Source organism: Lissotriton vulgaris, chromosome 8 (assembly GCF_964263255.1).
Source record: "Lissotriton vulgaris chromosome 8, aLisVul1.2, whole genome shotgun sequence".
In the NCBI taxonomy this organism is placed as follows: domain Eukaryota; kingdom Metazoa; phylum Chordata; class Amphibia; order Caudata; family Salamandridae; genus Lissotriton; species Lissotriton vulgaris.
In genome coordinates this window covers 676,869,818-676,885,676 of record NC_141696.1, presented here as the reverse complement: position 1 = coordinate 676,885,676, position 15,859 = coordinate 676,869,818, and positions in this window count along the sequence as shown.

Sequence of the window (15,859 nt, the reverse complement as noted above, 5' to 3'; positions counted from 1 at the left end):
TGAGGCCACGTAGTAGCCCAAAACATTTTCCGGCCACTGCTTTGGCATGCGTCTCAAAGTTCAGATCTTTGTCAAGCATAAAACCCAGATTTTTACTGTAGGTTTAGGGGCAGGAGGGTCTCCAAGGGCCCGAGGTCACCATACCTTTTTTTCCAAAGATGGGAATCTTTGCCAATCAGAAGAATCTAAGTTTTAGTAGAGTTCAAATGCAGGAAGTTAGGTGTCATCCTCTTTGTGATGGCTGCAATATCTTCTTTAAATTTCGCTCTATCCAGGCTAGGATTGTTAGACAGGGTGATCACCAATTGGGTGTCATCAGCGTATGACACCAAGGAAATTCCTCGTGCTTTGGCCATCTGTGCCAGAGGGCTCATATATAAATATTAAAGAGCGTAGGGCTCAGTGCTGAGCCCTGAGGAACCCCACAGCGGAGTGGGTGGACACTGGAGGCAAAAGGTGAAGCTATCACTTGAAAAGTCCGATCGGCCAGGAAGGAGGAAAACCACAGTAAGGCTTTATTGCCAATCCCAACCTCCTCCAGACGGTAGAGCAGGATTTCATGAGAGACAGTATCAAATGCCATGCTCAGATCCAGCAGCACTAGAGCTGCGGTTCTGCCGGCCTCCAGGGCGGATTTTCGTTGTTCTACAACTGTTAGCAGTGCAGAGTCAGTACTGTATCGTGGTCGAAAACCATTCTGGGAGCTATCAAGTATATGATTGATTTCCAGAAAGTGGGTAGCGTCGAGTTCAAATGTGCTTCCAGAATTTTGGCTAGGAATGGGAGCAGTGAAATTGGACTATAGTTTTCTGTCTTGGAAATGTCCAGTGTTGGTTTTTCTGAGTAGGGGAACCACTTTTGCATGCTTCCACGACTTTGGGACCACCACTGAGGGAAGGGATAGATTGACCAACTCTAGACACTCAGATAGGAGACCAATGTGCGTATTCCTCCCGATAGCACTGGGAGTCATGCCGTGGTCAAAATTGTGGTGGATGCCTTAAACCTTCTCCATGAAGAAATTCACCAGCTGTTCGCAATGTTGGCTGGAGGATATAATGCTGCCTGATTCCAAGTGAGAGGTGACCGAGTCCTTCAGAAGAGAGAATATAGTTTTGTGCGATTGGTACTTGTGGTAATCAGGCTAGAGTAGTGGGCTGCCCTAGTATTGCACACAAGTTTATGGTAGGATTTGATAGCTGTTCTATACTGTGCTTTAGCCTGGGAGTCGTATGAGCACCTCCATATTCTTTCCAGAATCTTGCCGTTCTTCCTGGCTAGGGTTAGGTCCTCGTTAAACCAGGCATTAGCCCGGGAGCCTTTAGAGTGAGTGAGTTTAAGAGGGATGCAGGTGTCCAGTGCTTGGGTTACCCACCTGTGAAAGAGCGCCTCAGTCTCTTCCATGTTACTGGGTCTATCTAGTGGCTTTGTGCTCAAGGCTGTAAGGAGGGCTTCCTGGTTAAGTTTATGCCAAGGCTGTTTTAATGAGGGGTACTGGTTTGGCTGGGGCTTGGGGCCAGCTATCGTTAGTCGCTTTAGGATAAGAAAGTGATCTGTCCAGATCATGGGGAGCGGTGCTAGGACTTCAGTGACTCAAGGTTAGAAGAAATAGGGTCAAGGAGATGTCTGGCTGTATGAGTTGCACCGGGGGCCAGTTGAGTCAGTTGGCAGGCTGCCAAGTCCCCTAAAAAGCTAAGAATCTCTGGGGATTCTTGCATCTCTAGGGGAAGGTTCAGGTCGCCAATAATATTAAAATTGGAAATCTGGAGAGCTAGTACTGTGGTAATATTTACCAATAAATATAAAAGAAAGGGAGGTCTCCTTATTAATCCAATTAGGGACAAGGAGATTTGAAGAGAAAGACTAGAGAGGTCCCAAAAAGGTTCAACTCTTAAGGAGCCCTGACGTGTATTACCCTGATAACTCACAATGCCAGCTTATTAGAAGCTTATACAGAATTACTAAATTTTAAACATATATTGAAAACATCATATTATCAGAAATCATAAAAATGACATAAGAAATACATGTGTGTGTGATTAAAAAACAGTTTATTACAAATCAATAAAATCAATGTCATAAAAACATCAGTAGTGCCGTACATACAAATAAAGGTTCGATTTTTGTTAAAAAAGGATTGTCTATATAAGTACAAAGATAAAAATATATCATAAAAAGATCACAGTTGTTTAAGGTTGTCGACGCAGCGTTTCGGTGTGTAACAATACCACCTTCATCAGGACAAACAATTCTATGTAGAAGAAACATACAGTTAGATACATTCATTGGTTTATTTAAAAAAAAACATTTTTTCGACCATTTACACGGCACAATTTTGTTTTCACACATGATTCTATACGTTTTTCTAAAAATTAGGTATATTCCTATTGGTAAGTTATTCTGGCAGTTTGATTTATGTAGGGCTACACAAGTGGGTTCTTAACTGTGGTGACATGACGTCACCTTAAGGTAGCTCAAAGAGAAATTCATGGTGCATACCTGTGAGTAATAGTTATCCCTCTCTTCTTAATTGGAGGTAGCTTAATCGGTATCTCTCGATTGCTGGACGGTCTGGTCTATTATTTCCAGAGTCACATTTCTTTCTGTAGGGAGCATAAGATTGCATCACTTATCTATTCTTACTATATCTGAGGTTAAAAATTGTTTCTCCTCAACAGGACCTCATTCTTTTTTGAGGGAGTATGATATTACCTTTCTAGTTCACGAACTCAAAGATGGAGAGTGTTATTGCTGGAGGGGGGCCACCGTATTATTTAGAGATTGTCACTAAAATAAAACAGAATAATATGTTCAAGAATAGCTGGAGAGGCCCAGATTGTGTTTTACAGTATATTCAGACAGGTGACTATGGAACCTGTAACTGGTCTGTATTTATTGGGGGAGTTTTCTGAATCTACAACATATAAGCACACGTTTGTGATCTCATGCCTAAACATAAGGAGATGAATACAAAAAAATAAGTATTTTTAGAAACCTTATACTCGAGCTCTGATTTTTTAAAAGGTTGATGGATTGAGCGATATACTCACCCCCAAAGCAGGGTTCTATGGCCCTCAGTGCAGCGTCACTTGATTCTTTTGAAGTATGTTATCAACGCCCGGTATCCTTCCACAGTGTCTATTTTCAATTTGACCTTTGAAGGAGTATATTTCGTCCATTAATTATTATGCAATTTGAGGAGATATTCGAATTCTATGTCTCATTGCATTATTTACTTGGTAGTGCTAACTTGCTTAAGTTGAGAAATCCGGATTTTGTGGGGGCGTGGTGGCAGGAAATGTTTAAATAACCCGACCGGATATGGTAATCTTTTCATTTTACTAGTCTATTGTACCTTGGGCTAGTTCATAATATTACCCCTGTTCAGACATTTGCTGTCACATCGGTGAAAAAACAAACCGAGAAATAGTCTCGTTATTCCCAGCTAGTTAAACCAATTCATTAGATTCACATCGGGACATACTTCTTGCCTCCCGCAGGCCCTCTGTTTGTTTATATTAAACAACGGAATGTAAATTCGTGCTGATCTGTCTTGGTGCTCGGAGCATTTCGATAGCTAGTATTGTCCTTATTATTGACTTACGTTTGATGTGGTGACAGGGAATACTACTTAGGGGGTGGTTAATCTTAGGGGGTAGTTAGTATATAAATGTGCAGCGGTCTCTGAGCTTACCTTGTATTTTTAAATCGGCCTCCCTGCTCCCCTCGCAGCTCCTCTCATCCGCAATCCGGAAGTGGTTTAACCCTGATCTCGACTCGCTTGTTTTTAAAGTGAGTTATCGCTGGAGTTTTCAGATTAAGCTCTCGCGCGATTTTGGTAGCCGCCCTATGTCAATTGTGCGCGGCGCCAAACTAAGGACTACATTTGTAGTTCGGGGTGTTATCGCGGCGATCTAAATGTCGCGAGATGTGGGCAGACGCATATTATTAATAGTATGCAAAATTTCAAACGTAAACTACAATTGTAGTTTGGCATCATTTTTAATATTATTATTTTGTTTAGACAGTTTACTCAGGGTTTTTTAATTCAGTATTATACTGTGTCTCATCTTATGCATAGTTACTCTTTCTTTGTCCATAGAGAGAAAAATTGTGAAAAAAAAATGAGCACTCAGGACGATCATATTAATTTAACTTAAACATTCCTATTTTGGACGATCTTGGAATATTTACCAAGCCTTCACTAAAGATTTGGAAGGGCCAGCTGGACGATAAATGAGGAGGCCAGAGAAGGTGAAGTTTGGCCTCAGTGTAATTTTGAATAACGTACTCTCACAGTCTGGGAGATCTTGGGGAAAGTGTGACTGATTTATAGATGAGTGCGATACCACCCCCTCTCCCCCCTGTTCTGTTTATACTGCGTATAGCATATCCTGTGGAAGGGCAAGTGCTGGTATAGCCACAGAGGTCTCAGAAAGCCAAGTTTCCATTAAAAAGAGGTCCTCAGGTGTTCGATCCTGAAGAAGGTCGAACACCTCAGCGTGGTGTTTAGGCAGGGATCGGCAGTTAATACTCAGGATGGCATGTGTTGGAGTCCCAGGACCTGAGGGAATAGGGTGCCCCGGCACGTTCAACCTATAGGTGCATTGTCCACAGAGGGCAGGGCAGTTGTCTGGGGCCCATCTGTGAGTCCCTCAAGCACCCACTCCATGTAAGGCAAATAGTGCTTCATGTGAGTATGCTAATCTCTGTGCTTTAGGTGAGGCAGAATCCATGGCTCCTGGCGACATTCAGGTGTGGACGGGCGCAGACGGGCTTGCCTTATGTGCGCCAGCGTCTCGCCAGCGGTGCGCCTACTGCACGTGTCCTCTGTACATCCTTCCAGTGGCATTCATTTAATGCCACGGGAGCTCAACTTGCTCCACCCGGGCTGAGCGCTGATTGGCTGAAAGCCTACCAATCAGAACGAGAGACTGCCAAAGGCAGAAGTGAATGAATCTCATGAGGAGCCAAATATATACCAACTCATTCACTAATACAGCCACTGATATATCCACTCATATACCTATACAGCCACTCACATACTGTCAGTCACCCATATATCTACGCACAGATACCTACTCACTTATCCATAGAGTCTATCACACAGCCACTTACTCGCCTATACAGTTATACAAACACCCATTCACTTATTCATACAGATAATAGCACATACTCACTCACCTATACAGTCACTGACACAAGCACACACTCACCCATACAGCCACTCTTGTAATCATTCACTCATTCCCTCACTCATACAGGCACTCATATACTACAACACTCACCTGTACTGCCTTTCACATATGCAGTTACTCACCCATATATCAATGACACATCCATTCACTCACCAACACAGCCATATCCAGACTTAGTCACCCATACAACCCCTCACAGATGTGCTCACTAACCCATACAACCACTGGCTCACCCACAAACTAATTTATGCAAGCTGTCACTCACACCCTCATTGACCTACACAGACACTCATACACACACACAGGTACCCAGACAACCAATAAAATACCAATACAGCCACTCACATACCTCCTCACAACCCATCAGCAATCTTACCATACCGGATACGTAGGAGGGATGCAAAAGATCATGAAGGGCAGGAGGGAGGGGGCATGGCCACAGCAATGGACCAGACAAGGCAGAAGGGAAGGGATACATGTCTGCACAGGGAAAACGGAGGACAGGGGGCAATAGGACAGGGCAGGAGCAACAATCTGACCATGGAGAGCAGACACGATGGGCAATGGAAACACAATACACCATGGAGGGCAACAATGAGACTATGATGTCATACACATAGACAACAGAGGGAAGGTGGCAGGGGCCTGGGGCAGAAATATGACCATACAGGCAGATGGGAGGGGCTGTGGCAGCACAGAAGACCATGCATGGCAAGCAGGAGGGATAGTGGCAGTACAACAGCCATGGTGGAAAAAAGGAGGAGGGGAAAGGGCATGCAAAAAGGGCCATGGAGGACAGAAGGGCGAAGTAGGAACTGGATACAGAAAAGATTGGGCAGGGCAAGGGGCTTCCCAAAAGACCACGCAGGACAGGCAGGAGAAGCAGTTTCAGTACAGCAAAGCTTGGGTGACAGAAGGGAGTGGCAGCAAAATAGACAGTGGAGGACAGGAGGGGGGGATAGGGGCATTAACTTGGAGAGGCAGGGTAAAGGTGGCAGGGACAGGTGGCAACCATCTGATGACTAAGCAGGTAGGAAGGGTAGTGGCAGCTCAACAGAACAGTCTGAGTAGATAGGAGGGTGGCAGAACATAGGAATATGGTGGGGAAAAAGGAGGGAGCAATGGAATGCACAAATGGTATAGGCGGGCAGGGGGAAGGAGTGTAGGACCAGCAAGCCAAGCACAGAGGATAAGCAGAAGGGTAATGATGGGGCACATAAGTGGGCAACAGAGGGCAGGAGGATTGGTCAAGATATCAAGCTGAATGCACAATAGTGGCAGTAAATCAGGCCATGAAATGCAGGAAACAGGGGCTGGGGCTAAAACCTGGTCGACAGAGGGTAGGGAGGTGGTAAATTGGCGAGCAAACTGACTGTTTAGGGAAGGCAGGAAGAACGGTGGTAGAACATTGAACAATGGCCAATGAACAATGGCCAAATCAAACCCAAGGAGATGATGGACGGAGTGCTGAAACTTTTCAGACACTCATCCCCAGTGATAGATCTGGGTTGAATCCATCATCATTCTTTAGCTCACTTAGAACAATGGCCACACATGGCTGAAATGAGGGAGTTGGATCATGGGCTTGGACAATGTATGGCAAGAAGGAGGGAGGCAGGAGCAGCAAGCTTGGTTGGGGACAGTCCAATGCCAGGCCAGGCCCTGTATTCAAGCCCCTAACCCTCTGTGTGATGGACATTCTACTTAACATATGACATTTGAGATGTCATCAGTGATGTCATCAGAGATGTCACTGACCATGTCATGAATGATGTAATATGTGACATCATCAGCAGTGGATTGCGGGTGCGCAAGATTTAGTTAGTGCAACTAACTATATAGGAGCAATTTCAATGTTTTTTTAAATGCTAATTCCTAACTAAATATGACCTGAAACCCATGTTTTTTTCAGTGAATTTGCAAGGTTTTTTAAATGCTAATTCCTAACTATATATGACCTGAAATCTATGGTTTTTTTAGTGAATTTGCAAGGTTTTTTAAATGCTAATACCTAACTATATATGACCTGAAACCTATGTTTTTTTTAGTGAATTTGCAAGGTTTTTAAAATGCTAATACCAAACTATGTAAGGCTTGAAACCTATGTTTTTTTCAGTGAATATATCTATTTCATATAATATATATATAATTTTTATTTTCAAGTTTTTTTTATATGATTACAGGGTCCGCGCTCCGTGAGCGCTCTGAGCTCTTACCCCAACAAGTTTTTTTACGTTTCTAAAACATAATATCTACGTTTTTAACGAAGATTTTAAAGGTAGACAATATCTGCTTTAATGTAGAAAATGGTGTTTTTTAGACTTTTAACAACAGTATATTATTTTTTAAAGTAGTAACAAATCTCGCGAGGGTAGGTCACACATGCACGCAATGTAAGAGCTCCGTCCGCGCACCGTGAAAGCTTCGAGCTCTTTCCCCCAAAAGTTTTATAAATTTTAAATCGTTATATCTACGTTTTCATTGCACAATATAAATGTACACATTATCTGGGATAATAAAGAACATGTAAATTTAAACTTTTAAAGACCATATATAACTTTATTTAAACAGTTACAAATCTCCTGAGGGTGCGTCCTACGCAAACGCATCGTAAGATTACGTTAGCGCTCCGTAAATAGAGCGTAAACGCAACGTAAGCTTACGTAAGCGCTCCGTAAGCTTACGTCCAACCATGTGACCTCAAACCAAAAGATTTAATTGGTTTATAATACTTCCAACTCCAATTGTTGAAAAACCTCTCCCATGTTCATCATTCTTCTTTGGCTTTCAGAGAAGCAATACATTTTTTCTACAGCTCCTAGCTACAGAAAAATACTTCCAAATGGCTGAACATCCAGAGTCTGACCATTCTTCTAATGAAGACTTTGTTGAAGAGGACCCTCGCCCAAGTAAGAAGGAGGAGTTCATAGTCTGGAAATTTTTCACCTTTCCAGATCATCAAAAGAAGGTAAATGCACCACTGGTCACCTGCAAGATCTGTGACACAGTGTTATCAAGAGGAAATCCAAATAAGAAATATTCATTTGGAACACACACCATGGAACGCCATGTAAAAAATATACACCCCAACAACTGGAGTAGAGTGGGGAGACGGGGAAAATATGGCGGCCGGCTAGGTAGCGGGTCGCGGATGTCAGGAGCAGTGGCGGTGCATGTTCGGTATGTTTTTCGGTAACTGACCGTACTGGAAGTGAATTAAAAGAGAGGTGTTACCTACGGATCGTACTAGGTTCCGGGTGTAAAGGGTTTTTGCAAGCTTTATTGAAGTTTAAAGCCGTTTTAGTTTGACGGCGTATGGCGGTGGCTGAGGCTGAAACCTCCGTGCAATTGTGGGCGGAGGAGGAGGAGGTGGAGTCGCGTCTGCCGGTGGGACCGCAGAGCGGGAGCTGGGGAAGGGTGGCACTGGAGATCGGCAGAGGACGCCGTATGGTAGCAAGGATTGGATCGAGAACGATCGGAGGACGGGGAGAGGAGAGAAACCCTTAGAAAGGACATTGGAGGTAAAAGGTGGAGAGGGCTTTGTGGAGGATATTCAAACGCTGTCTTCACTAGATGCTGGCTTGGTGCAGCCAGAGAGTAAGGTAGAAAATAAAAAATTGGCGACAAGGCATCCCAGATATTTGTTAAGGAGTACAAGGTCAAACATTAATGAACCAGTTCTGGGTAAGCCAAAATCGCTACAAAAAAACCTCCGAAAAGGTTCTATCGAAGAAGCTAAAAGCACTAAGGTAGTGGAATCAGGCTTAACAAAGGATATAAAAAAGGGAAAACAAAAGGGCCTTGAGCACAAGATAGTAACAACCCCATCACTTAATTCATATTTTAAGACAATTCCCAAAATATTGATTTTGAAATCGCACCCCACACTGTCAGTCCAGAACCCTGATTCTGATAAAGACGAAGAGTTAACACAGTGTATGTTAAGGGGTTCTGAGGAGCAGGACTGGTCCAGGCATTTAACCCCAAATCCCTTTCAGGCTCTGGCAATTGGGATGGAGGAAGAGGGAGAAGCTACGCAAGTGAATGTAGGTATGGCTGATGCTGAGACCTCACAACAGTTGAATACAACACCAGAAGTTGAAGGAGTAGCAGGAGCAGTAGGTGGAGCAGCTGAGGAAGGGCTGGAAAATGAGCTGGCGGTTGGAAAAGTGAATGGGGGGGGTGCCCCTGATGATAACAGAGAAAAAGCTAACAACCCAAGAAGGTCTGGAAAAGGCGCAGATAGCCCTTCAGCCAAATAACTTAGACCCCTCAGACATTTCGGTTGTGGCGCTTTTAAGAAAGTTAGAGAGAGATATACATTTGGGTTTTGAAGCCTCTAATAAAAATCAGGAGCATATAAGAGCCACATGCAGTGTATTAGAGGTTAAACTTGATAAACTAAGCGCCCGTACAGAAGTGCTTGAGACAGAAATGAAAGTGATGCAAGAGAGAATTTTGGATAATCGCAAAGAGATTGAGACTATAAAATTTAAAGAAAGAGAGAGTGACGAGAGAGTCGAGAGACTGGAAAACAAGCAAAGACGAAATAATCTAAAGATCTTAAAATTACCAGAAGGAAAGAAGGGGTCAGACATAAAAAGTTATGTAGTACAATTGTTAAAAACTGAGCTACAGTTAGAAGAAACGGAAGAAGTACTGCTACGAGATATTCAGAGGATTCATCGAGATCCTTTCCGGCTGAATCCAAACCACTAGAAACCAAGAAAGATATTAATTAACTTCTTAACGTATAACCTAAAAGAGAAGATTTTGTCATCTGCTCTTAAGAAGAAGAATATAATGGTGGATGGAATTGCAGTGGACATTAGGCCAGATTTATCACCTGCCACAGCAAGCAGACATTGGGAATTAGGAAAGCGAATGGGGCTACTTAAAGCATTGGGGGCGACAGTCCAATTGAAATTTCCTGCTTTCCTAAAAGTAATGTGGCAGAATAAGATGTATACGTTTCGAGGAGTTGAAGAGGTGGATACCTTTTTAGATCAATGTCAAGGAGAATAGTAACTATGTTAGGGTAAAGTGAGTTAAAGAAGGTCAGATTACTGTTTAACACCCATAAACTAATGAATAATGAGTAAAGGATAGGGGTGCACCGCTACTGCAACATCCACTGGCCTCGGCCATGGGAGTTTTGGTTGGGTTTTCCAGGGAGGGAGTAGAGGGGGGAGTGGGGGTACGGGGTTTTGGGGTAGGGGGGAGGTAATGGGGGGAGGGGAGTGGGAGAAAAGAAAAATATCCTCAGGAGCGTTTCTGCCACCAAAGGACGGGAAATGAGGGCAAGTTCTTATGAGTGGGGCTAATGTTAAGGAACTAAGGTTCCTCACATGAATGTAAATGGCTTACGTGTGAAGTCCAGGAGACAAATAATACTGCAATATCTAGAAGATTCCCTTGCACACGTGATTATTTTACAAGAGACACATCTAACTGAAAAAGAAATTAAGGAGATTTTTTCTGCTCAAAAATGGACAGCTAGTGCCTTTTTTACACCCCAAAAGATAGTTACAAAGGGGGTGGTAATTTTGATTAGGAAAGGGGTTAATATTGTTATGGAAGACAAGAGAGCAGATAAAAGAGGAAGATGGGTGATTGTTAAAATAAGAGTGGCAGGGGAAGTATTGGTAATAGCCGGTTATTATGGACCGAATGTGGACGATGAAACAATTTTGGATAATTTAGCAGCAGAATTACTAGATTTTTCAGGAAAAATAATTATGGCTGGAGATTTCAATACGGTTTTGGATTGTAAATTAGATAGGACAGGAAATAGTAGAGCTGTTGTAAACGGTAAGTTGTCATCTAGGGTAAAGTTGATTATGGCACAGCAAGTGTTATGTGATATCTGGAGATTAAAAGCAGGCCAGCAGTTAGGATTCACTTTTCATAATAAAAAATATAATCACAGTTCACGAATAGACTTTTTCTTAATTGATGTTAGGTTGAAGGATTGGGTAACGAAGGTGGCACATTTAGGGGCACATATATCTGATCATTCAGCTGTTGTATTGAATCTGGAACTAGGGACTGATCCAGCGCTCCAACTAAAATACTTTATAAATGATGTCACAATCCACTATCACACTTACCAATCAATACCAGGCCCATAAGAAACAATAGTGCAGCTGAATCATGAGGTGAATGGATCAATTATGTTGTTATTGATGCTAACTACAATAAACAAGACCAGCTTGTCATTTTAAAAGTTTATTTTAAAATTCATAATTCATAATTGAATAATCTTTATTAACTCTCTTTATTAAAATCAAACATTTAGTTTTATTAATTCAGTTAAATGCATTAAACATTGGCACAAAGATAACTGTCAATTCAGCATTGCTCAAAATAATGATTAAAGAAAAACATAAATCTTATTCTCTATTAGCTTTCTGACCTGAAAGGGAAACAAATTAATAAACAGTTGAATGCTTACAATCCAAAGGAAATCGGACAGCACTTCGCCCTCAGGAAACAGCCAGCCCCGTTCCCTTCAAGAGACCAATTTTTATACCCTATTTGCTCGCTAATCTAACTAAATGTAATATTTTTCTAAAAGTTCAGCACTGTGATTGGTTGATGACTGTCAGACCACCACAACCACTTCGTCCAGGGAATGAGCGTCACCATGCCATTGTTCATTGACATAGAGTGACATCAACTTCCGAGCGTCTTTTTAAACATTTTAAAAAGTTACATCTCTGACTTCCACCAAAGCTCGGCAAAAATCATCCCTGTCATTTCCTCGGCCTTGAAAAAAGAACATCCAGAGCAGTTTGTGAACAAGTTCCATTGTCATAGCCACAGTTTTTTTTCAAATGTCAGAGCCACAGTCTTTTCAACGAAGAAGGTAAAACAAAACTCTCCATGGAAGGTTTCCAAGATAACTGCACTTGGCTCCAACTCTGCTCAGTACAGGCCGACCAACTTTTCTTCAGAAACAGAGACTAGGCCTCAAACCACTCTCGGGCTAATATTTAAACAAACACAAAAAGAGTGATTCATTCAGGTAAAGCAAACCCTTCTGTACCACCCAACCCTTGCTAATTATTAATTAACCCACTAATAAAAGACATTTAGCAAAAGCAAACAAATAAAGCAGCACATAAAATATCTACCATTCTTCATGTAATCCAGCTTTATGTTTCTGAAAGAGTAAAAAGATGATTAAATGATACACAGACAGACAAACACAACATAGGACAAACATGTAAGCACATATAAAAAGCACATGCCATGAATAATCTGCCGCATATTAATAGTGACAAAGACAATAGGACAAACATGACAAACAAAACAATACTAGTTATGTGTTACAAAACAGACTTGCAAATGCAACAAGAGCACATATTATTAGTTTCCCGCGTGTTCATGTGTGGTGCAAACTTAATCTAGATTGAGTTAATTAAACAAATCATGCAACAGCTCATTAATTGATTAGTTCATGTTATAGGGAAATGAATCCATGAGTCAGAATAAAATAATTTCTGAAGCTCGCTTCATCAACTCCCTCATCTGGTGATTTTAAAATCACCAAACAAAATCCAAAAATTTTACTTAAAAATGTTATCTATTGAACATGTTTCAGACTTACTCTGGATTAGTATTTAAGCTCTAATTTCATCTATATTTCTACAACTCTCATAATGAGTATTGAGTCTTACATCCTACTAATTCTATATCCTTTACCCTTTCTTTATTCAGCTAAGTTGGATCCTTTCCACCTTTGAATCCCCAACCCCCCAATGAATTTAGGTAACTAAGTTTTAAATTGCATAACTACATTTTGAATTGCACCAACAAAACAAATATCAATCTGAGTAGTATAAAACAAAACAAAAAAAACAAAAAGAATTTTTTTTTGAAAATTTTGGAAAAATTAGTACATAGTATATACCCCCTTTTTAAAAAAAAAAATTCTAAAACATGTTTTCTTTGACCTTGCGTCTTACATAAAAGTGTTTCCAGCTAACACAATTTCTTCGACCTTGTGTCACCCTAACACAATTTCTTCAGCCTTATGCCAAAAAAAAATAAACCTCAACTTAAAGAACCTTAAACCTAGTCATAGTCACCATTATGACTGCTACTGCGCTCCTCAACTATTGGAGGGATAGTTATGTAGGCCCATTCTGGAGACTTGTATTGTACATTTGGTCTCAATGGTCTTTTGCTCTTCCTGGTAATCATTTCAATTTTCTCTTCAGCTTGCTCTTTTTTGTCTGAATCACTCTTTTGACTTGACACTTCGAATTTGAACTTTAAACCTTTAGGCCAGACATCACCTTTTCTCAAGAGTTTCTTCTTAGACTTGTTTTCTTTATATTCAGCTTTCCAAGCCCTTTTTCTGAATTTCCTTATCTCAGATTCTTCATCACTCCCGTCTGTATCATTTTCTGAGACTTTAAATCTGTACCAAAGAACTTCTTTACTCAGCAGCTTCACTCCATTAGGAACATCATCCTTACAGCTGGTACTTGGTAATTCTTCCTCTTCTTCAGGGATCACCTTTAGCTTCCCAGTTTCAGGATTCTTGTTCCCGCATTCAGAGCTACTCTTCTGCTTTTCAATACTCTCCTGGACTAGATTATCTTCTTCCTCAGAATTTTCTGCTTCTGAATCTTTTCCTGCTTCAGAATCTTCTTTCTCTGCTTGATATTCTTTTTCTGGCAGATTTTCATCATTTTCTGAATCTAGAATCACAATCTCTAGATCTTCTTCATTCAATGTTTCATTCACATTGACATCATCATCCAGATGTCGACCACCTTGTCGATCTTCAAGATCTGGATTATCTTCAGAAATTTCTTCTTCAGAGTCTGAATCAGTTGTAGTGTCTTCACTAACTTCATCAGCGTTATCAGGTGCAAGTGCACAAAGGGTATTACTGATATGCATCCATCCAGTATCTGTTGTGACTAGTATCACCTGACTTGCTTTCTGCCACCTGGGTACTAGACAGTTTCTCCTCCGATTAACCTTTGTTCTGACCAAGTCTCTTGGCAATAGATCATGAGCCTGCTCCTTTTCCACATCTGTTCCCAACTGATGCAATACAGAAACTGTATCATTATTTCTTGTTGGAAAAGCTTCTACCCATTTTGAAAATAAACAAATGATGACTAGGACATATCTCAGTTTGTTATGTTGGGGCATTTCAAAGAAGTCTTTTTGAATATTTGTAAATGAACCACCCTCCCGGCCTATGGTTCCCAAATTTTCAATTGGACCATGGTACATCCGTGCCATGTCAGCAATTAAGCAATTGGGCCTAACAGGTCTGTCATCTTTGTAAAAGCAAATTTCATTTTCGTCTTGCTGTCTGAAACCTTCTTCGAGCCATTTGTTTTTCTCCTCATCATGTGCCTCATCTTGTAATTGTTTTAATTCTTGCCATGTCTGAATTGCAAAGATTAGTATGAGGATGCATGAAACATGTTCATTGAATTTTTCCCCATTGATTGCAACCCTCTCCTGAGCACAAAATTTAACAATGGTACCTGCGTGCTCATTGCCTTTTGAGACAAAATTATTTTCCTCTCCATTTGCAGCACATTTTATCACTGTTATTTTGTCAAGAAGCTCAATTCCTTTGTTGAAGTCTGGCATGCCCTGAACAGGAGCTTCACTCAAACTCTTTTTAAATTGTTCAATGGCTTCAAGTTTAATTTCTGTCAAGACAATTGGGTCTTTTATATCTGCTTTTGTTACTCTTTGCAATGGCCTCATAATTACTGAGAAACCATTAATCCATTGGCAACAGTAATCAACCATGCCTAGGAACATTCTTACCTGTTTTTGTGTCTTTGGGCATTCCATTGCCTCAATCATTTTAATTCTCTCAATAGTTACCTGACTGGGAATTCTCTTTTGGAACCTGAAAGCAAAAATGATTTCACTCTCTGGGTGCATTGGGACCCAATACCACTCAGTATCATGTGGTATCTGACAAAGGATCTCTGCTGGTTTGGGCACAATATGACAACAAGGGATAACTATCTCGTTAACCTTTCCCAGGTCTTGTACTATTCTGTATGTTTCATCTGGTGAGTTATAAAGACTGTTCTCAATCTCTTTTAGGACACCCTGCTTAATGAATGTTTCACTAACAGGAATTGTTTCTGACTTCATCTTGTACTGTGGAAAATTAGGAAATGAGTTTCCCTGCTTGTTTACAATTTTAACTGGATCAGGTCTGTTTTCCTTGTCTCCACTGAATCCTGTATCTGTATTATATTTCTGAGCAGGAATAATAATTTCAGAAGTACTAGGCATCTCATCATACCTACCTGTTGTGACGCCTTGAGAAGGTGGGACTCTTGACGTTACATTAATCTGCTCTGGGGGTTTGCTTGAATTTCTGTCCTGATCTGTATTTATAACATCATTTTTACACTGATCAATAAATTCTACTCTGACAGGTTTATTATTTACATTCGCTGATTTGGAAATCTTTAATTTGCTCTTACATGTAGCAACAGCCTTTTTCATTTTCTTGTACCAGGTGAACTTTTTCTCTTTCTTTGGATAATATTTATCCATGTTTTAAAAATACTTACCTTTATTAAAATTAATTTCAATTTAAAATAATTACAATAAGTAATTGCGTTCACTTAATTGGCCTAATAGCGTTTGCTGATCAA